Raw genomic sequence first — 22,584 nt, 5'->3', positions numbered from 1 at the left:
AAGGGGTGTGAGTAAGAAGTGTCACGTGATCTGGGAGGAGGATCACCAGAAGAGGCAGCACTGACGGGGTTTGCCCCAGTGCTGTTTGGCTCCTCCGGTAGCAGGTGGCAAGAATGCTGCCTGTCCTTGGATCGCCCGTAAGATAACCCACCATATTACATAACGTTGTATGTAATAAACCTGCAGCAGTTTTTCCTATAACACAATTTGTATGGTATGTATTTATTTGCATGCATGCTATGTGCTGGGGGGTGGGGAGTGTCGCCATGATGGTACTATGTTCCTGGAGCCCATGCACTGGAGAAGAACCTATCAATAATAAATCAAGGGGGAATAGCCAAGATAGCGAGTAAATAGGATGTGCCTCGCTCTTCCTCCAGCCCAACCTTGGGCTAGGCAGAACCCCGCGATCACTGGGCACCAGGTGGCAGCGGCGGAGTGGATGTCCTTCCTGCCCTACAAACAGGGAGAACGGCAACATGATGTTGGGACCTGAGCCGCAATACGGGCAGCTGCAGGAGGCAGAGGAGAGCCCCGACTGCAACCTTCTCATCCTGGGATCAGCACTGACCTTGCCTGGGTTGTGGACCCCTAGCTGTCAGAGAGGCCTAAGGAGACAGAATTGAACCGGTCGGTGTTGCCGCAGATCCCCTGTGGCGGAGGCAGGAAAGGGGGCTATGCTGACTGTGACTTAGCTGGCATCTTGCAGAGTTGAAGGCCCGCGCATTCGGAGGACCGGAGAGTGGAGATGACTTAGTGGAGCTGGAAACTCCCCTTCCTGAAAGCTGGTGAGTTAGAGATGGCCTCGGAGGAACAGGGCGCAGGGCCCGCTGATAGAGTGACACAGAGTGCTGGGCCTGGCAGAGGCGCTGTAGCCTACAGTGAGCTGAGTTTGTGAGCTCGGCGATCATCTTGCACTGGACTGTGAGCTGAGGCCCTGGGTCATCCTGCAGCCTGAGATATGGGCGAAGGAGAGAAGGCGGTGCAACCTGGCAGCCTGTGATTGGGAGAGGTTGGGTGACTTGAAAGATCAGCAGCTGGTTCTCTCGGGGAAGTCTGCGAAGGTGCACGCTTTGTCCAGGCCTGCTGTTGAACCCTGAGGGGTGGTCTGTAGCTGCCTCTCCGAGAGGGGGGAGGGATGGTGGGATGCTCATCCCTGCATGACAAGGCCCCGGAATGGGCACTGCCTCCTAGGGAGGGTCTGACCTTATATACTAACTGCTTCACCTGTCCACCGAGGATTTGACCATTTATTAGCACTGTCAAGCTGATGGACCTGAGGTGGTGCCACCAGTCAAGGGATTGATGGCAGATTTGCTCTTCCTGCTGTGTTTTTCTCTCTGGCTTAACTGCAGGTGCTGTCTCCCCCATGAGGAGTCACCTCGTCATCTCCCATTGCTCCCAAGGATGTCTTCCACACGCAATATAAAAATCAAACTCCCTCAAGAAATGTTTGCAAAAACACCCGCTTGCACACCCGGGAACAACCCGGCTGTCTCCAGCAGAGCTACGTTACCTGAGATGGATTATGCGGAAGACCCAGTTGCACGCTTTAACTTGGAGTCCCTCTTTTTTTTTTCCGAGGTTCGTTTTGAGCGACGAACCTCTGGAGATCAAGATGAATCTGGATTAGGCGATTCATATAATCTGGAAAGATATCACTGAAACCGGGATAAAGTTGACACCCTGGAGCAACACGAGATTACCAAGTAGGAGGAAATTGAACAATTTTAGCAAGAGAGCATAAGACTCACCGACAGGCAGCTCAATCTTCAGGCATTCACTGAGGATTTAGAAAAGAGATCTCAGAGAAACAACATCAGAATTAGGGGGACCTGCAGGTGTGGATGGGGACCACATCGGAAGCTACATAACAGCTCTCTTTACCCAAATGCTTGGGGATACGCAGACCAGGGACATGCAACTGGATAGAGTCCATTAAGTGGGCCTTCCTGGTCCAGGAGGTTCTTGCCCCATTTATATCCTGGCATGTGTGTATGATTTTTCCCTTATGGAAACGATTCTGCGTAAAGTGAGAAACTCTCAGCCGCCGCTTTTTCATGGTGATGGACTGCATTTATTCCAAGACTTGTTTGCGATAATTCTCCAGAAGAGATGAGATTTCCGACCAGTGACGTCCTTCCTTAGGGACAAAAGCATTCCGTACTGTTGGGGTAGGCTTGAAAATTGGTACAGATTGAAAATGACAGCTCTGAGTCAATGGAGGGGGCTACAGCTGGGAGATGATTCAACATACGCCTGCTCTGGCAGAGGATTGAGCCACATCTGGGTGCCTCCAGCCCTGATTCTGCCACGATCACATGAGAGAGACAGGCAGTATTGGAGAGACTGGCGGAGGAGCGGTCGACTCAGGACACTTTGTGATGCTGCCAGGGCTGCCTATTAGTAATATTTCCACTTTGCAATCTGAGGTGAGCTGGTTCCGGGGGGACGGGGGGTTGCTGTTTGGAACAATGGCTACAGTGGACCCTCTACACCAACTCTCTGCTGGAAAGTCGCTGAGGATGTTCAGGGATGGGTTCTTTCCAAGCATTTTCTCTTTTCTCCTAGTTATGTTGTTTGGAGGTGTTTTGTTGAACGGGCACTCAAGAAGGTAACCAGGCCTGGCTGCAATGACATTTTCAGCTGTGTTGGATAGTTTGAGGGGCATCCTGGGAGGCATGGGCTGGGGTGGCTGGCAGAATTGTGGAATTATGTGTGACAAATATATAACATCGCTACGCCTCAGGGTACTCTAAGAGTTGTAACTCTTGATGTTAAGAGGCTTAATAACCCTGTTAAAAGGCGTGTTATCTTCACCTACCAGGAACAGACGAAGGCTGATATCTGCATGATTCAGGAGACACACTTACTGGCAAGAAATTTGGCACCAGTTTAAGACTAAGACCTTTCCCCTCCAGTTTTTCTCTTCCATGGCAAGTAAGGCAGCTGAGGTTGCAATATTGGTTGTATGTCCCTTTAAGGGAAGGATAGGCTCCAAGGTTTCAGAAGCCAAGGGCCGTCTTCTTGTCTACAGGGTACATATGGGGTCACATACACTTGTTTTGGGCTCTCTGTATGCCCCCAGTGAGAGGCAGAAACAGGTCATTCGCAGAGCAGTAGCTGACACAATGACGGCTCAGGATAATTGGGTTTTGGTAGATGGCGATTTTAAGTTAGTCCTTGATAATGACAGGGATCGGCCTGTCTCCAGGGAGGAGAGATGGGAGCAGTCACAGTAGATAGGATTCGCTGGTTGGGAGAGATGCATTGTGTGCATCTGTTGTGGGACTGCCACCCACCCACAAAGGATTATACATTTTACTCCCATACACGTAAGTCTTATGCACGGCTGGATTACTTTCTTGGCTCTCGTGAGGTCCATGCGGTGGTTACGTCCGTAGGAATAGAACCAAGGTCACTTTTGGATCACTCTGGGGTCTTCCAAGACTCAAGGGTACCTGGTATGGAGATTACGGTGCACTCATGGCGCTTGTGAGAGACCCTCCTCCATAGACCTGCAGTAGTAGAGCAAATTCAGAAGGTGATATCGGATTATCTCAGTGTTACTGATAGCCCTGAGGTCCCGGTCACGGATATCTGGGATGCACTAAAAGCGGTACTCAGAGGCGAGTTTATCTCAATATCTGCAGGGGACAATAAGCTATAGAGGGAGAAAATAACGTAACTCCAAGAGCAGGTAAGAGAGCTGTAACGCATCCACCATTGCACATGGGCTCCCAGAATATGGCGCCAACTAGAAGCAGTACAGAAACAGGTAGCAGTCCTGGATCTTGATAAGGCAGAATGTTCTTTGCTGCATCTTAAACACTTCTATGTGGGGGGGAATAAGTGTGGAAGGATGCTAGCCAATAGACTTAGAGCTAAGCACCAAGCTACTGGTGTTACCTCTCTGTTTACAAAGGAAGGGAGTCTTCTTTAGTAGAATGGGCCGATTGCCTCCCATTTTAGGGAATTCTAAGCCAACCTGTATTCAGGGCACGATCTACCAAATGAGAACTTGCATCCTTACTTGTGTCATGCAAATACTACTCACGTAATGGCGGACCAGGCCTCTGGACTCGAACAACTAATTCAAATAAAAGAGGTTATGTCTGCCACCTTGAGAGAGAAGCTCCTTAAATCCCAGGGCCCTGATGGTTTTTCTTCGCTGTTTTACAAGACTTTTTGTACTTTGTTAACCCCCGCTCCTGCTTTCTAGGGTCTCTACTTCATTTACGGGCCCTGCCACGATTCCACCCTCGATGTTGGACGATTCAATCACAGTCATTGCTAAGCTTGGTAAGGACACTAGGCACTGTGGGTCATATAGGCCGATTTCCCTGCTTAATGTAGACGCCAAGCTCTTCACAAGCATTTTTGCGGCTCGTCTCTCTCCGCTGATGCCTGGATTGGTGGCACCAGACCAACCTGGGTATATTCCCCATCGACAATTTGCAGACAACACAAAAAGGATCTTACATCTCATAGAAAAGGCCTACCGATCCAAGAGAGAGGTAATCTTCTTCTCTGTCTGTTATGTTCCCCAACCTAGACCTCAGTGGCAAAGCAACATTTTACCTACATTTGTCCTATCTTGCTCTGCAGAACGGTTCTAGTACTGACCTTTTAATCAGTTATATACTGAATAAATGTTGATTAGTTTCCTTGAAACTAGCCTCATTTATTCTGCATAAGGATTCTTAGTAAAATCCATTGCACATGGCGTACACAACAGGATTAACATACTCTGTACAAAAGTCATCGCTATCTTTTATCCTAGGGCGACAGAGTATAATTGCAGTTATTGATTTAGGCTCATTTACATAATCATGCTCACAACATATCAATTGTGGTAGGATCCTGAGGCTATCTTTGTAGTATAAAAGAACCGCACCTTCACTAGGTAAACAGAGAAGATGCTTACATGCTGACACAAGACACGGAGGTCCCTGCATGCTGAAGATTCGACACACAGTGGTCTAACATCCCTTGCGGGGTGTCCAACTTGTGACCAAGACTGGGGTCCTTCATTCTCTACCATCAGGTAATGGGGTTAGCTCTTTCCTAGGGGGTTCTTGGCTTTACACCCACATACATGCTAGGTACACTTAGGTGGGGTCCGCATTGTAGGAGTATGCTTGATTACTGCCATGTTTATATTCCTGCATATAGTCATTGTTTTAGCACCATGGTAGAATTATACCTTCTATTTACTCTGTTGGTGCTTGTAATCTTTTACATTTGCTTCTGTCTAATGATTGTCGCAGCAAACATGTTTTATACTAGAATGGCACTGGTTCAATAAATGCTTATTTAAAATGTCCCCAACGTTTATTCTGTGTATCTCTCTGAAACTAAATGAGCGTTATTGACTGAGCAAAAAGTAATGTACTGTTTCCAAAATACCTGAAGTGTCAAGGGTTGTCATGTTCGATAGTTGCAAGAACCTTTTCGCTCCTTGGTACGGTTAGGGGGCTTATGGTGGCACTGTGAGCTAGCTGGTCTATAGGCTGACATATCCTGTGTGGGTGTATGGAATCAGCCTAGAGACCAATCCCTTAGTTTATGTTGTCCAACAAATGTGCAAATCCTATGTATTTTTAGGAACTACACAACAGTTAATGCCAAGAAAACATTCAACCCTGTTCACTGGCCATATCTGACAGTGGTGTTAACACACTTTGGCTTTGGAGAGCAGTTTAGGTCTTGTGTGCTGATCAACTTCAGGAAACCACATGCCTCTGTGAGTCAATGGGTGAAGTTTGGCCCCCTTACCCATTCGGAGGGGTACCCTGCAGTGGCTCCCCATGTCACCTCTACTATTCACGCTCTACATGCAGCCTTTTACCCAGAGGATTAGAGACCACCCTGGCATCACCAAGGTGTGTTTTGGGGATGACGAACACATCATTACGCTTTATCCAGATTATGTTCTCGTGGCCATCGATAATCCCGGGGAGGCCCTTCCTAAAAGAGTTGGAGCACTTTGGGGTAGTGGTCCTCCCCAACCCACTAACATTCCCACTCAAATCCCGCAGGGGCAGACAAATAAGTCTAGCATTAGTATCGATGCATCGGACTATCTTAGCTAATTGGGGAACTGAGAGGGTGCCGGCCCACCGGGGCTGGCTCTACCGCATGCATGTTTGATTTGCTCTGTATTCCGTCAATCATCTTTGTGTCTTTTGCTTTCTCGCTCTAAGTGCGCCGGGTATGCCCAGACATGGGCCCTGGGCTCACTGTGCCACTGGATTTGATCGGCCTGGCTGATGAGGTGTGATGCCCCGATGGTCACCATACCGGCTTCAGCGGAACAGGGTAGGTCAAGGCCGACGCTTCCACGTGGAGCTGATATCCCAGTACAGATGTCTATATTCCGCTGCTGTTGATGAAGCACTACCCGTAAAGTAGTTAGGTTGTGCAAGCAAACAGACGGGAACCAATTCCGAATCATCATACAGTGTTAGGTATGTCTCACCATACCAGTTGTGTAGATAGTAACCACCATAGGTCCTGATGAATCGCCATTAGATCACTTTGACTAATTAAGATGTGAAACATGTTGATCCTCTGGGAGTAGGACGCCTGTAGACTCATAGTAGCTTGACAGTCGCCTACCCCTATTCTTTCTTTTAATCAGACTGGGGTCCCACCAGAATAAAATTGTCCCGAGATTCACTCATCTGTTTTAAACAATTTCACATACATCTACGCTCACTAGGCTCTCTACCCCCACTACACCTTTACGGCTGGAACAAAAGATCTCCAATAAAGAGCCCCTTTACAGGAGCCCGTCGGGTGTTGCAACGCCGACCAGATGAGGAGCAGGCCCATATGATGAAGCATGATACCTAGCTGGGTGTGTGAGGGCCCTAGTTCCACTAGGAGGAATTTCCCTCCTCCTTAAACACTACCTACCCCCATTTTCTCCACTCAGAACACCAAATAGATTCCTACATTTCTGTTTGGTGGCCCACTGAGGAACGTCGTACTTTCTTGTGTTCATCGCTGTCTTAATTATGACATTTGTGAATTGTGAAGATCCGCTGCACTCCTGGGGTAAACCAAATGTTCAGTAGGGTATACCAAGAAAGTTATACAGCCTGATTCATCAAGCCGAAATCGGCTCGCAAAGGGCCGGATTCTGAGAATCTGGCCCTTTGCGAGCTCTATTTTTGCATTTGGGATTCATCATCCCAAATGCAAAAATTGGTAATAGCGATGTCGCAATTTTGCGAGGAATTACATTTAAGGAATCTCTATTAGAGATTCCTTAAATGCAATTCATCCATTTAAAAATTGCGAATTCGCAATTTCGGCCCGCTATTTACCGCGAGGTCAAACCTCGTGGTAAATAGCGAAAACTTAGAAAAATGCTTTTAAAAGCATTTTTCTAATTTGCATGTTGCACACACACATGTCCTTTGGACATGTGTGTGCGCAACACCTGTTTCAATTTGCATTTAAGGGGTGCTACAGGGTGTCCTTTGGACACCCCTGGCACCCTTTAAATCGCTATCTTATTTGCGATTAGCTAATTGTTAATCGCAAATAAGGACTACTCCCCATTCATACCTATGGGCCTTTTGGCCCATAGGAATGAATGGGGAGTTATTCCTGATTTGCGATTAGCAATTTGCTAATCGCAAATAAGGAATATGTAGGAATCGCATTTTTTTTTGCGATTACTACACGAATCCCGTTTTGCGAGCCTGTAATAGCGATTCCTTATGAATCGCTATTAAAGACTCGCAAAACGGGTCTTACATGAATCAGGCTATAAGTCTTTTAGGGTGTTCAGGATACTGCCCTTACTGTCCGAGAAGGGCTGACAACAAAAGTGCATGCAAAACCTTGTGAGCACAAGGTGGTTAGCCTGAGCACTCCTCTATGCTGAATGAGCAAAAGATAGTCAAAAGGTGTAATAATCCAAAGTTTTATTCACTTTTTCATATTTGATTCGTGGAATCTAAGTTCACACATTGTAATCCAAATCATCAAGGTGCTCCTCATGTGGAAACAACTGAAGCAAGTGTTTTGTCACATCAAAGTGGCCAAAGTTTCAATGTAGTGGCATCATTTGCATAATTCCAATTCCCAATGCATTTCGAGATGGTGGCTCTTCGTCAGGGGGTATGTGCTGTGGACAAGTAAAATAGAGGGTACATCAGTCAGGGGCCGAGCGTGTTTAAAAAATGTATACTGAAAAACGTGATAGTCAAGAGAGAACCAAAAGGCTGTATCCACATGCGGGTGAAAAAGTGGGTGAAATCCAGGATTCAGGTGTGTTCAGTGACGAAATAACAAGAGTTAAAGTGCAACCTTCATCTCACTAAAACGTGACACTACTGTGAAGAAAGACTAAGTAAATGACGGTATTGAAAGGAAATGCGTGTGCAAACAAACGTAGGTGAAAAGGTCCCGTGACATGCTTTTTTAAACAGGAAACGCCGTGTGATAGAGTCAGGTGTGCAAGTAAACAACTACCCGTGAAGTTCGCACCAAAGAGGTCCGGACTGATCATAACACTAGCAAACGAATGTTGCCCAATAGTGCTTACCGGTGTATTCGTGGGTTAACGGGTGCAGCGATAGCCGCCAGACGCCATCGGGTAAACGCGAGCAAAAGGTGAATTAGCGCATGCGCTTTAATGTGTAAGCTGCGTAGTAATGAAGAACTGACTCGTTCCCAACTAGTCCGGTACATAAACATAAACAAAGGAGTGGTTTGCGAGTGTCCAAGTAAACCAAGAAAAGGTATGGTGCTGTGTTGAAAAAAAGTATGAAAGTATAAAAAACCGAATATAAACAAATGTGAAGTCAGAATCCTACGGAAAATAAATAAAAATGAAGAGAAAATCTGGACTGATAAAAAATGGTGAAGTCAGGAAATAAGGTGCTAAAAAAGGTACAATCAAAAAGGGACATTTATAAATAAATGACTCTGGTGAGAGGAAAGTCCACACCACATTGGAGGAACCATCTTCAAATCTACTATTGTTACATAGACGATATTTTCCTGATATGGACAGGTACGGAAGATCAATTGATTCATGCCATCAGTCATTTAAACAGCGTCAATGAAAGAATTCAATTTACTCATCAATTCAACAACACCGATATAGCTTTTCTGGATGTAAAGATTTCTGTGAAGGACCACAAACTGGAAACATCCATATACAGCAAACCCACTGATCGGAACAGTTATCTACATTACTCCAGTTTTCACCAACCCAGTATCAAAGCACATTTACCGTACTCACAACTATTGAGAGCAAAAAGAATAGCCTCTTCTGAAGATTCATTCAAACAGGACAGCACTAATATTATGAACAAATTCTCCAAAAGGGGCTATCCACAACGAGTTATCACAACTGCTTACCAACGAGTGATATCTACTGACCGTTCTACATTATTGCAACCGAAACCAAAAACAAGGTCTGATACACAACCTAACGTGTTTGTTTCCAAATATTCGACAAAAAGTCACCTAATCAAAAAAATCATCAAAACTCATTGGCAAATATTGCAACTAGAACCAGACTTCAATAACTTATTCAATGATATGCCTATTTTCGCTTATCAATGATCCAAGAACATACGGGCACTCATAAAACCACGCAACATCGAACCTACAATATACAAAGGCACTATTCCATGTCACAATTGCCAAAACTGTCACAACATCATTCCAGGGACAAATATCAACCATCCCAGTTCTGGCAAACAGATTTCACTCAAAACCAACGCAACCTGCGACACCACTACTGTGGTATACCTCTTAAAGTGTCCCTGTGGATTACCCTATGTTGGGAAAACGGAACGCAAGATAAAGATACGCTTAAATGAACATCAGAAACAAAAATCTTAAATCTTGCGTGTAGGTTCATTTCACTCAGCAAAACCACACCAACAGCCAAATTCGCTTCTTGGTTCTTGAAACAGTTGCCCAACCAGAGGGCATTGACCCCAAGAAATACTTACTACAACGTGAACTATTTTGGATTTTCAAACTGGGTACGACCGTGCCAAAAGGACTCAACGAACGTCTGGAATTTAGCAGCTTTCTTTGATAAATTTCCTACTCAGATTTATACTTCGCTTGCTGGTTGTTCAACATTTTGTGTATGCATATTGACATGTACTGTTTATCCCATTCTTTGTATTTTCTATTCTCTTTTTGATCGTGTGGACTTTCCTCTCACCAGAGTAATTTATTTATAAATGTCCCTTTTTGATTGTACCTCTTTTAGCACCTTATTTCCTGACTTCACCATTTTTTATCAGTCCAGATTTTCTCTTCATTTTTATTTATTTTCCGTAGGATTCTGACTTCACATTTGTTTATATTCGGTTTTTTATACTTTCATACTTTTTTTCAACACAGCACCATACCTTTTCTTGGTTTACTTGGACACTCGCAAACCACTCCTTTATTTATGTTTATGTACCGGACTAGTTGGGAACGAGTCAGTTCTTCATTACTACGCAGCTTACACATTAAAGCGCATGCGCTAATTCACCTTTTGCTCGCGTTTACCCGATGGCGTCTGGCGGCTATCGCTGCACCCGTTAACCCACGAATACACCGGTAAGCACTATTGGGCAACATTCGTTTGCTAGTGTTATGTTCAGTCCGCACCTCTTTGGTGCGAACTTCACGGGTAGTTGTTTACTTGCACACCTGACTCTATCACACGGCGTTTCCTGTTTAAAAAAGCATGTCACGGGACCTTTTCACCTACGTTTATTTGCACACGCATTTCCTTTCAATACCGACATTTACTTAGTTTTTCTTTACAGTAGTGTCACGTTTTAGTGAGATGAAGGTTGCACTCTAACTCTTGTTATTTCGTCACTGAACACACCTGAATCCTGGATTTCACCCACTTTTTCACCCGCATGTGGATACAGCCTTTTGGTTCTCTCTTGACTACCACGTTTTTCAGTATACATTTTTTAAACACGCTCGGCCACTGACTGATGTACCCTCTATTTTACTTGTCCACAGCACATACACCCTGACGAAGAGCCACCTGCTCAAAATGCATTGGGGATTGGAATTATGCAAATGATACCACTAAATTGAAACTTTGGCCACTTTGATGTGACAAAACACTTGCTTCAGTTGTTTCCACATGAGGAGCACCTTGATGATTTGGATTACAATGTGTGAACTTAGATTCCACGAATCAAATATGAAAAAGTGAATAAAACTTTGGATTATTACACCTTCCGACTACCTTTTGCTCATTCAGCATATAGGAGTGCTCAGACTAACCACCTTGTGCTCACAAGGTTTTGCATGTTAATTATGACATTGACTTGTACTACCTTTGCGAAGCAACAATAAAAACAAATTTGAACATAAATCAAGGGCACGAGAGAACCGTTTGGGTAACAGATGGATGTTGGTGAAGGATGCCCTCCACCAGGGGCAATGCCTCCATTGGGGCAAGGGGGCATTGCCCCACAAGTGTTTGCCCCCCCCCTCCCCCCCATTACATGTACACAATATACCAGTGGACAGGTAGTGAAACATACTTTGGAAATGTGTATTTTGCTGTGCCCAGCAGTCTGCCTTCAGTCGTGGGCAATTGTCGGGGGCTTTGCTTCTGTGAAAGGGTTGGGCCATCAATGTGATGGCCAGTGACTCATCCAGCCGTGGCCGGTAGTGGGAGTACCGGCCGGGCGGTGACGTGGGGAAGGGGAGGGGAGGGGCAGGGTGGGAGGTAGTAATCTATGGATTACGGACTTTAAAAGGTAAGTAAACATAAAAATAAATAAAACGAATTTTCGTTTCACACACTGCATCACCAAATGCGATGCAGTGTGTGCAACGAAATTCGTTTTATTTATTTTTATGTTTACTTACCTGTTAAAGTCCGTAATCCATACAATACTACCCCCTACCCTGCCCCTCCCCCTTCCCACGTCACCGCCCGGCCGGTATTCCCACTACCGGCCGCGGCTGGACTCATCACACTGCACCTAGGACCACGAAGTGCGCGTGTCGGGTTGGACAGATGCCTTTCTCTGGCCACCCCAACATGCGCACTAGAAGCCTCTCTTCGCCTTCACATTGGGAGATCAGGGGTTGATCAAAGCCACAACCCCCGATCTCCAAATGAACTATGATTTTCCCTGCTCAGGCCGATTCTGGCTCTGCTCTCCTAAGCAGCGTCAGGATTGGCTAAGAGACGGAGTTGCAGTTGCCCCCTTCTCATGGCATGACGAGGTGCTGGTTTCAGGAGGAGAATTTCCATGTATCGCTTGCTCCGCGCTTTTGGCCATCTGCTCTCCAGTGTGAAGTTGACTGTTCTCCCTCTCTTCTTTGCACCACTTGCGGGTGTCCAGAGGAAGTCAAAAGTAGGTACATGTAGGTATATCGATGAATGTGTAACCGCAGCTGCATTTTGTCTTCAAGTGAGGAAACAGGTTTAACAAGCGACTTCAAGTAATGCTTGTTTATTTTTCTGAACACATTAATGTTCATTGATTTCATCTCCCAATCACTAAATTTGATTCCTTGCTTTCCATCGGAAAGCTGGGCATTTTGTGGCTGTGCTTGTGTTTCCTCTCGGAACATTATTGGCCTTGATGTCAAAACACAGGTAAAGCGTCTGGTCGAGAGTTACATTGGGACTCAGTGCTGAATTGCATTCGTTTTTATTCTGCTTTGCCGTTGCTTTGAAGACTGAGCCCATGGATTGCAGGTAGAGATTATTTTATGACATATTGAAAGTTTGTGCTCAAAAGTATTACAGGGACGATTTGGCGATTACATTCTAGTTGATTGCTAGGCCAATTGAAATTATTTATTTCTGTTTATTTCTGTTTTCCGTGCTATAATGCACCTCGTCTTTTGAAGTCTGGAGGCAGCGCTTACCTAGATGGTTGTTTCAGTGCAGCAGCAACGGAGGAGTGTCAGTTCCACTGGATCACTGGTTGTTGTGGGTGCCATTCACAGCCAATTTGTTGATTGTCGCAGTTGTTCTTGATATATGGAGCTCCCAATTGCATCTGCATACAACGATTGTTGCAGCAATCAAATGGGTCCACTTGGAGAGAGCTACACTCTTTGTTAATAGTGCGGTTCTGGGGCTAAACAGGATGGACTGGTGGACAGCGTTTGGATGAGGCTGGTCTGCCTGGAGTGGGACCAGACAATCAATCAATCAATCAATCAAAGCATTTATATAGCGCACTACTCACCCAGGGGGTCTCAAGGCGCTAGGGGAGGGGGGTCCGCTACTGCTCGAACAGCCAGGTCTTGAGTTGCTTCCTGAAGGCGAGGTGGTCCTGGGTCAGGCGGAGGTGGGACGGGAGGGAGTTCCATGTCTTGGCGGCGAGGTAGGAGAATGACCGTCCCCCTGTGGTGGCTCTTCGGATGCGGGGGACGGCGGCGAGGGCGTGGCCGGTCGATCGAAGCTGGCGTTTGGGAGCGTAGAAGTTGAGGTGGCTGTTGAGGTATCCTGGGCCTTGGTTGTGTAGGGCTTTGTGTAAGTGGGTGAGGAGTCGGAAGGTGATTCTCTTGTTGACCGGGAGCCAGTGCAGGTCTCTCAGGTGTCCGGAGATGTGGCTGCGACGGGGGATGTCCAGGATGAGTCGTGCTGAGGCGTTCTGGATCCGCTGGAGTCTCTTCTGGAGTTTGGCGGTGGTTCCGGCGTAGAGGGAGTTGCCGTAGTCCAGACGGCTGGTGACGAGGGCCTGGGTGACCGTCTTCCTGGTCTCGGTGGGGATCCACCGGAAGATCTTACGTAGCATGCGCAGGATGTTGAAGCACGACGAGGAGACGGCGTTGACTTGTCTGGTCATGGAGAGGGAGGAGTCCAGGATGAAGCCCAGGTTGCGTGCGTGGTCTGTTGGTTTGGGTGCGCTGCCTAGGGCGGGGGGCCACCAGGAGTCGTCCCAGGCGGAGGTTGAGGATCCCAGGATGAGGACTTCCGTCTTGTCCGAGTTCAGTTTCAGGCGGCTGTTCTTCATCCATTCGGCTACCTCTTTCATCCCTTCGTGAAGGTTGGCTCTGGCGGTGGCGGGGTCGTTGGTGAGGGAGAGAATCAGCTGGGTGTCGTCGGCGTAGGAGATGATGTTGAGGTTGTGCTGGCGTGCGATGTCTGCGAGGGGGCTCATGTAGACGTTGAAGAGGGTTGGGCTGAGCGAGGAGCCTTGAGGAACGCCGCAGATGACTTCGGTGGCTTCAGATCTGAACGGGGGGAGGCGGACTCTCTGTGTCCTTCCGGCGAGGAAGGAGATGATCCACTCCAGTGCCTTCTCCTGGATTCCGACGTTGCTGAGTCGCTGCACTAGTGTACGGTGGCAGACAGTGTTGAAGGCCGCGGAGAGGTCTAGGAGGATGAGGGCCGCTGTTTCTCCGTTGTCAAGCAGAGCTCGGATGTCATCGGTGGCTGCGATCAGGGCGGTCTCAGTGCTGTGGTTGGCCCTGAAGCCAGACTGCGAGAGGTCGAGGGATCCGTTCGTCTCGAGGAAGGCGGCCAGCTGCTTGTTGACGGTCTTCTCGATGACTTTTGCAGGAAACGGGAGCAGCGAGATGGGGCGGTAGTTCTTGAGGTCGGTGGGGTCGGCTGATGGCTTCTTGAGTAGAGCGCTGAGTTTGGCGTGCTTCCAGCTCTCCGGGAAGGTAGCGGTGTCGAAGGAGGTGTTGATGATGTCCCGCAGGTGGGGTGCGATGACAGCGTCGGCCTTGTTGAAGACGTGGTGAGGGCAGGGGTCGGTAGGAGATCCGGAGTGGATGGAGTTCATCGTGCGGACGGTGTCTTCGGTGCTGATCGGGGTCCAGGCGCGGAGGGTGGTGGTGGGGGGCGGTGGTTCGGTCGTGGCGTGCGTCAGTTGAGTGCTGAAGCTGTTGTGTATGTCCGCGATCTTGTTGTGGAAGTAGGAGGCGAGGGAGTTGCAGAGGTCTTGCGAAGGGGTGATGTCATTGTTTCCGGCGTTGGGGTTGGAGAGCTCTTTGAGGATGTTGAAGAGTTCCTTGCTGTTGTGTGCGTTGTTGTCCAGTCGTTCCTTGAATGCGATTTTCTTGGTGGCGTGGATGAGTTTGTGGTGTTTTCGGGTGGCGAGCTTGAGGGCAGTCATGTTGTCCGGTGTTGGGTCTCTGCGCCAGGTTCTCTCGAGGGCTCGGCAGTTCTTCTTGGAGCTTTTGATTTCGTCGGTGAACCATGGGGCTTTCTTGCTACCGGGTCTGCTAGGCGGGGTCTTCAGAGGGGCGAGGTCGTCTGCGCAGTTGCTGATCCACTTCTCGAGGTTGGTGGCCACCTGGCTTGGGTTCGTTGCGCTGGTGGGAGGGTTCATGCTCAGGGAGGTCGCGAGCTGGTCGGCTGTGATCTTGTTCCAGCTTCTGCGTGCAACCTGTTGCTGGTGGTGGTGGATCGTGGTCCTTCTGAAGCTGAAGTGGACGCAGCTGTGGTCCGTCCAGTGGAGTCCGGTGGCGTGGCTGAAGGCGATGCCCTTGCTGGATGAGAAGACGGGGTCGAGTGTGTGTCCGGCGTAGTGGGTTGGGGTGGTGACCAGCTGCTTGAGTCCGAGGTTTGCGAGGTTGTCCAGCAGGGTGGTGGTGTTGCGGTCGTTGTTGTTCTCCAGGTGGAAGTTGAGGTCCCCGAGGAGGATGTAGTCAGCGGAGAGGAGGGCGTGCGGGCTGATGAAGTCGGCGATGTCTTCGCTGAATTGTGTGCGTGGTCCCGGGGGTCTGTAGATGAGGGTGCCTCTGAGGGTGGTCTTGGGGTTGATGTGGACCTGGAAGTGCAGGTGCTCGGCGGGTGCGAGGGTGTCGTCGGTGTTGGTCGTGATGCGGATGGTGTTCCTGTGGATGATGGCGATGCCTCCTCCGGTGTGGTTGATGCAGTCCCTTCGGATGATCTTGTAGCTGTCTGGGATGGCGATGGCGATGTCGGGCGCTGAAGAGGCGTTCATCCAGGTTTCCGTGAGGAAGGCGACGTCTGGTGAAGTTGTGTCGAGCAGGTTCCAGAGCTCGACGGAGTGTCTGTGGACAGAGCGGGTGTTGAGCAGGATGCATTTCAGGTGGCTGCTGCTGCTGTTGCTCGTCTTGGTCTTGGTTGGTGCTGGAGTAGTGCAGGTCCGGATGCAGGTGAACTTGCAGGAGTTGCAGCAGAAGGGTCCGTGGGTGCGTCTCGGGGTGGCTCGGTAGCATCCTGGGATTTGGCCGGCGTTGAGTGCGTTGAGGGTGGCGGCGTCGTACGTCCGGCGGGTGGGCTGGGGTCTGCGGGGGCCAGGGGTCCTGGCGCTGGGCGCGGTCCAGGCGTGGACGGGCGCAGACGGGCTTACCTTTGGCGCACCTTCGGCGCTCAGTCGGCGCTCCCGCTGCGCGCGTCCGCTGCGCGGTCGCTCTGGGGGCGTCATAAGAAGGGGGACGGGAGGGCGGGTCAGCTGGGCGGCGGGAGCGGCTCAGCCAATGGGCCGGTGGTGGGCGGGGCCTGTGGCGAGCTGCGGCGGGAAACTGGCGAGCGGGCGGCTCTGCTGTGGCTGGGCCGCTCGGGGGGCCAGGGGGGTGTCTGCGGCGGAAGAAGGCGTCAGGGCTGGCAGGCAGGAGCAGGAGGCGGCAGGAGGAGCAAGGGGGTGACGTGGCCTGGTGAGAGGCGCAGCGGTCACTCACAAGCCTGCTCACTTTCTGGCAAGAAGAGTTGGATTGGTTGGGTGTCAGCTGCTGTGAGCAGTGCAATCACTGTGGGGTAGTTGCACTTTCCACCGCACTTTATATGACCAGACTGCGTGCCTTTGGCGTGGAGAAGCCATGCCAAGTGAAGGCCATTGTATGCCTGAGCTGCTGTAGCCAAAAACTGTGGCCAGCCCATGTCGACGTGGATGCCTTTGACATGTTGAAAAGCCTACATTCGACATTGGCTGGGTCAACTTATGGAGCTTTGGAGGAGAGGGAGGAGGATGCTGGGGTAGAGTGGAGGTTCAGAGGTGGAGGAGGGAGAGAGGCTGAGGGAGAGCAGAGGCTTGAGGGTGGAGAGGTAAGAGACTGATTGAGAGGGGGCGGCTAAGGGACAGCTGAGGCTTGAAGGTGGAGGAGAGAGAGAATGGAAGGAGAGCAAAGGCTTGGAGGAGTGGGAGAGAGAGATTGGGATAGAGCAGAGGCTGTGAGGTGGATGAGAGAGGGGCTGTGGAGGAGCGGAAACTCAGAGGTGCTTTGTTGGCCTTCTTGCTTTCTCAGGTTTGCTTAAAAGAGCACCATTTGCCAACTCTTTTTCGGGAAGTTTCTCAGGGTCGCTCCCTCGCCACAGGGCACTCATCCTGATCTTTTACACCTCGCCACTTTCGAATGTGACCAGCCGCCACTGAGTGCTCATTTTATCAAACGTAGACAGATGAAATGTTAAACTGTCTTCACTGATATTTGAACCTTGACCTTTAGGCTGTCTACAGTTTTCCACAGAGGCAAGATTAACCCATTCAATTATATTCCTGCCTTAGTCTGCTGCCCACGTATCTCAGCTGGTAAAATTGCTTACTGGGTGATGCACCCACTGCGGGAATGTTTGCTTCCTTCCCCCCCAATCAGGTTTCCACAGAACAGAGGGAGGTGGGAGAATGCACGCAGTGATCTGCTTACACCAACTTCTTCATTTCCTACGAGCCTTTATCTCTCCTGACCCACCCTGACAATGGCTGTTACAGAGCGGCTCCTGGCACAGGGCTGGTTCTCTTCTCTCCATGTGATAGCCGACAGGGCTTCTTTGGGTACGGATTGGGAGGGAAAGCCACAAGGCTGCTGGGATGGGTGGTAGGTTTTTTCATTTTGGATGTGAAGAGGCCGGTTAATACTAAGGGTGGTATGTTCTGAATGTGGTAGTGCAGGGTGGCAGAATGTATTTTCTTTATATTTGGTGGGGAATGATCAGAGGGTGGAGGGGTGCATGGCAGGGCACCAGTTGGGCTTTCTGCTGTGGCAGGAGAGGACATATTCTGTATGGCTCCTCCATTACTTCTCTACTTTCACATAGCTATTGAAGGCATTGGTGGATTATTTGGGTGAGGGAGGGGCGATAAATAACACATTTACTTTCAAAACTCATCTCACTTTGCAGTCAGAAAAAGAAAAGTAAACACCAATCTCTATGTTAAAAGAATATGCAGCAATTTGTCAGAATGCATAGCCTTACATTTGCCTTTGAAGGACTAGCAAATGTGCCAAGATAACACAGAATATAAAGGCATCTTTATTTATTGTCGGAACTTTCCCAAGCCCACCAAAAATCGGAATGTGACCCACCAGCGGGTGGCGACCCAATGTTTGGGAAACACTGCTTTAAGGCAAGGTGAGGAAACCCCAACAAGTTCTTGTCACTGCTAAACTAGTTTCTAAATCACTAAGCACTTGATCTTTTCTTTCCTCGCCAGACATAATTCAACACGTCTCCAGTTTCTCCTCTCTCTTTTTTTATGGTCATTTTGCTCACATGTAGGTGGCAATTCATTTGACTTTTAATGGAGCGCTCGAGAACATATATAATTTTATTTTAATTCAGCTCTTACCTGACTTATTAAATGAGGAATCTTGCTGTGCTCCAGTCTGTCTAAACTCCCACAATCTACTCAGCTAGTACACATAACAACCCAAAATAAAAATGACGTAGTGTATAAAATGACTGTCATCGGGTCAGCCATTGGCAGTCATTGTCTCATTATGAACACATGAACGCAAATGGCCCTGTCCCAAGTCCTCCTAAGGAATTTCCAGAGAAGTAGAGCTGAGCGGAATGTAAGAGAGCATGTATTCTGCCTCTGTTTTAATTGTAGCTTAGCTGGTTTGTGTCTACAAAAGCCTTGCAGAAACTATTTCTTTTAGGCTTGTATGACACTGTTAGGCTAGATTCGACTGGATTAGCCCCTCTAGCCTTCAGAGTCAAGCCACCTCTTCTTCATAGCAAGGTCCCTTTGTTCGACTGGTCTGTTGGCCGTGGTCCGGGCCTGTGTGCTGCCTGCTGCCTGGGCATAGAGCTCAGTGTTAGGATTGCTCGTCAGCTGCTGCCTGCTTCAGTCTGTAGTGCTCTTCTGGGAGACCCGTCAAGCCCTCAGCTGCCTGCTCTGGTGTCAAGTCTCGCTGGGCTTGTGCCCGCATCTCATAGCCCACCATGAACTTTCAAACAGTAGCCGGGCGCAGGAGGGGTGGGTAGTAATGTCCATGAAGTTGTCAGTGAGTACAATTCCCCTTGAGGTGGGGTCCGGTGGGAGCTCCGTGCCATCCCATGGACTAGGGAAAGGAGATCTCAAAGAGATTGACATACGTTGTGAGAAGCCTTTTCCATGATCGAAGTCAGGCAGTCTCGCTCCTTGACGCTGAGATCCTGAAGCCGTACACATGGCGACAAGAAAGCAAGAGGGTCTGGAAGGGCCAAACTGCCCAATAAGGGACAACCACCATCCAGTCTTCGTTTTCAACAACAATGCAATCCTTCTGATTGGCTTCTAGCTTGTCGTACTCCACCAGGATGGGCGCCTGGTGCTCCCTAAGATACTCCATCTGGGTCCAATCCTCCAACTGGGCTTCATTTGGCAAAAAATTACTAGCCCATATCTGGCAGTGAAAAAGAGGATTTGAGCAACTCATCATTGCACTCTTGTTTTCAAATATCTTCACCCATGGGTACCTTCCTCCCTGTTTTCTCATGATTTCTGCCCACTTGTCAATCACAGCTCTTATTCCAGGAGGTCTCATAAGAAGGAGAGTCATATCAGACCAAGGATGGAAGCACATGACTGTGCAGATTCCTCTGGCCGATCCCGCTCTAAGCAATGAGTGGACACTATCAACAGGTTCCGGAGCATCTGGCGGGAGGGCTGGGAAGTAATTCTCAAAGAGGTATGTGCTCTCATACAGGGGATTCACTTCTCCATTGGCTCTCTTTCCTCCGGGGCAGAGCGATTGGAAGGATCATTCAGCAGGCCTTGCTCTTGCGTTGGTTTCTCAAGGTAACCTTGCCATGGCCTTCTTTTTAAAAAAAAAATGTTTTATTGTGTCAAGTGTCAAATACCATGCAGAGCTCTGTAACACAGAAGCTAACTGCTATATTTTACAGTACACAAATTGTGTTGACATTTAATGTATATATCTTGCAAAAAGAAATAATAATGCGTAACTAACAAAACTCCCACCCAATGCACTGTCTTTGCACCACATCTTAAGCATCACCTCCACTCCCACCGCATCAATGACAATTCCCGCAATACCATTGGGCTCCTGCACCACAGTATGGCCCCCTTATCCCTGGATCGCCGCGTCTCCAGTAGTAGGCTCCAGGTAAAGGCCTCCATAGTCTTCCCATCTATTCCAGATCTTAGAATGCTTTTGCGGGCACCCCCGTGTTTTAAAAATAGGAATTTCCAGGCCCAAGTTAAAGTCAAGACCATTCTTCCATGCTGACAAGGAAGGCGGGGCCTCTGTCTTCCACCTCCATGCAATGTCTTGTTTGGCTAATGTTAATCCCAATAGCATCCGGTGGCACTTATATATATTTACTACCACACCCTCCATTATATGTAGCAGCTCCAATTTAGGCGAGAAGGGAGTTCCCACCTCAAAACCTCCGCAAGACAAGCCAGAACTTTACAATCCCCATACACTGCCAGACCGTGGGAAATATGGTACTGTTCTCCTAACCGCATCGCAGGCATTGCTATGGCCTCTTAATTCGGTGAGCAGACACCTGTACCCATTTTTCCCACAGTGGATTGTAACACACAGGCTGGTGCTCAGATGGATCGAATGCGGAGCCTGACCACCTGGTGGTGGTGTCACCACAGTCCTTGTCCATGCTCGTGCTCACCCACCCGCAGCAGCTTTCCGCCTCAGGGGTCTCCAGGACGCTGTTGGCACCTGTACTACAGTGCACAATTCCCAAGGCTCTTAAAGGAGGCACTACACGCATGTGACATTCTGGCAATAGCAGGACCCGCTTGACTGCTATAATGGGAGGACCAATGGCATAACATAGACCCCACAGCCCCTGTAGTGCGAGGGGGCCCAGGCTCCAGGGGGGCCCTCAGCACAGTACCCTGGCTTGAGAGCTCCTGGTTGAGTCTGGAGGGGGGAACCTCCATGTAGTTTGCAGGGGGCCCCCTCAAGTTTCGTTACGCTAGTGGGGAGGACAATGCCCACTTAAAACACCAGGGGTCAGATGTATCAAAACGCAAAATTGTGATTACCAAATAGCGATATTTAACAAATCGCTATTTGGTAATCGTAAAATCCTATGTATGTAGAAATTCACAAAAATGTTGCGAATTGGTAAAAATCGCATTTGCAATTGGAGATTAGCTAAATGCGATTCTCAAAATAGCAAATTCACTATTTGAGATTCTCTATTAGCGAATCTAACATTTCGGTGCAACATGATGACCTCACAACCAGGAAGTGAGGCATGCTAAGCTGTGTAATGAGTGAGAGGAGGAGGCAGACTGCAGGAGCACATCACTATGAAGCTTGATTGGACAGCTGAAACTGTGCATGAAAACCAGCATGGTGTCAAAAAACACTGAGAAGGAGCCAGCACTGCGCAAAAGAAAGCTAAAGTTGGCGAGAAAGAGCTAGAAGTCCTAATTGAGGAAGTGGTGATGAGCCACGAGAAAATGTTTGGAAAACAGTCACTCCATGTCCCAGGCCGTGACAAAAGAAAACTATGGCTGGGTATCTAAACCAAAATAAGTGCATTGGTCATCACACAGCGCTCCATTGGGGATCTACGTTAGTGGTGGTATGCTCTGCGGAGCAGGGCTAAGGAAAAGGTTACTGCAAGGCTTGCAGAAGGGAAGAAGACTAGGGGAGCCCCATCCACACAAACTGCATCTTCACCCATAGAGGACTTGGTGGAGTCTACCTTTCAGCCTGAAGCCATCATTGGAGTGACGCAAATAGACACCTCCGGACCACCCAGTACTAACCAAGGTAAAAGGCATGCAAATTACTATATGCATGAAAATGTAACAAAATGCCCCCTTAGTAAGATCAGGCTTAGAGGAGCAAAAACTACTCTAGTCCACATTTTACTTGCTACACCCCAATGCATTATGGGATTAGTAGTCAGAAACTCCAATAGGAAAGGCAAGGAGGAAAATCAAAACAGAATAGGTGCATTTAAGTTTAACAAGCAAGTAAACTTTATACACACCGTGTATTGCTAAATAGCTTTATTAGACAAAACAATACCCTATGTGATATACTAGTCAAAATCATAAACTTTAATAGTACTGTTTAAATCACCAATACACCTGCTCAGGAGTCAGACAAAAGCGAATCCCATGACCCTCTGGAGACTCAGTCAGGGGATGACAACACAGTGGCCCCATCACCCCCAACACCTGCACCTAAAAGACGCAGGACCACAGGGGCACCACTACCTGAATTTGAAATGGAAGAGGAGAGCCACCCTGACCTTCCCACAACACAAGCTGAGCATACACCCACCCTAAGAGCCCAAGACCACATGCAATGCAGAAATATATACATCAAGAGGCGCAGGGCAAGGGCACACTGGCAAGCTGATAAAGGCAATGGGTCTTCTGTCTGTGGTGGGCTGGAGAACGCAATGTTGGAGGTGCAGCG

General features: G+C 48.6%; 1 pseudogene; it reads right to left on the bottom strand.

Moving 5' to 3' along the window:
* Nucleotides 1-18,990: 18,990 nt before the first annotated feature.
* LOC147702188 (galactose-1-phosphate uridylyltransferase pseudogene) lies at nt 18,991-20,797 on the bottom strand (annotated as a pseudogene).
* Nucleotides 20,798-22,584: the final 1,787 nt, after the last annotated feature.

Source organism: Lissotriton vulgaris, chromosome 7 (genome assembly GCF_964263255.1).
Source record: "Lissotriton vulgaris chromosome 7, aLisVul1.2, whole genome shotgun sequence".
In the NCBI taxonomy this organism is placed as follows: domain Eukaryota; kingdom Metazoa; phylum Chordata; class Amphibia; order Caudata; family Salamandridae; genus Lissotriton; species Lissotriton vulgaris.
Note: the sequence above shows the minus strand (reverse complement) of the source record. Positions and strands in the feature narration are given on the sequence as shown.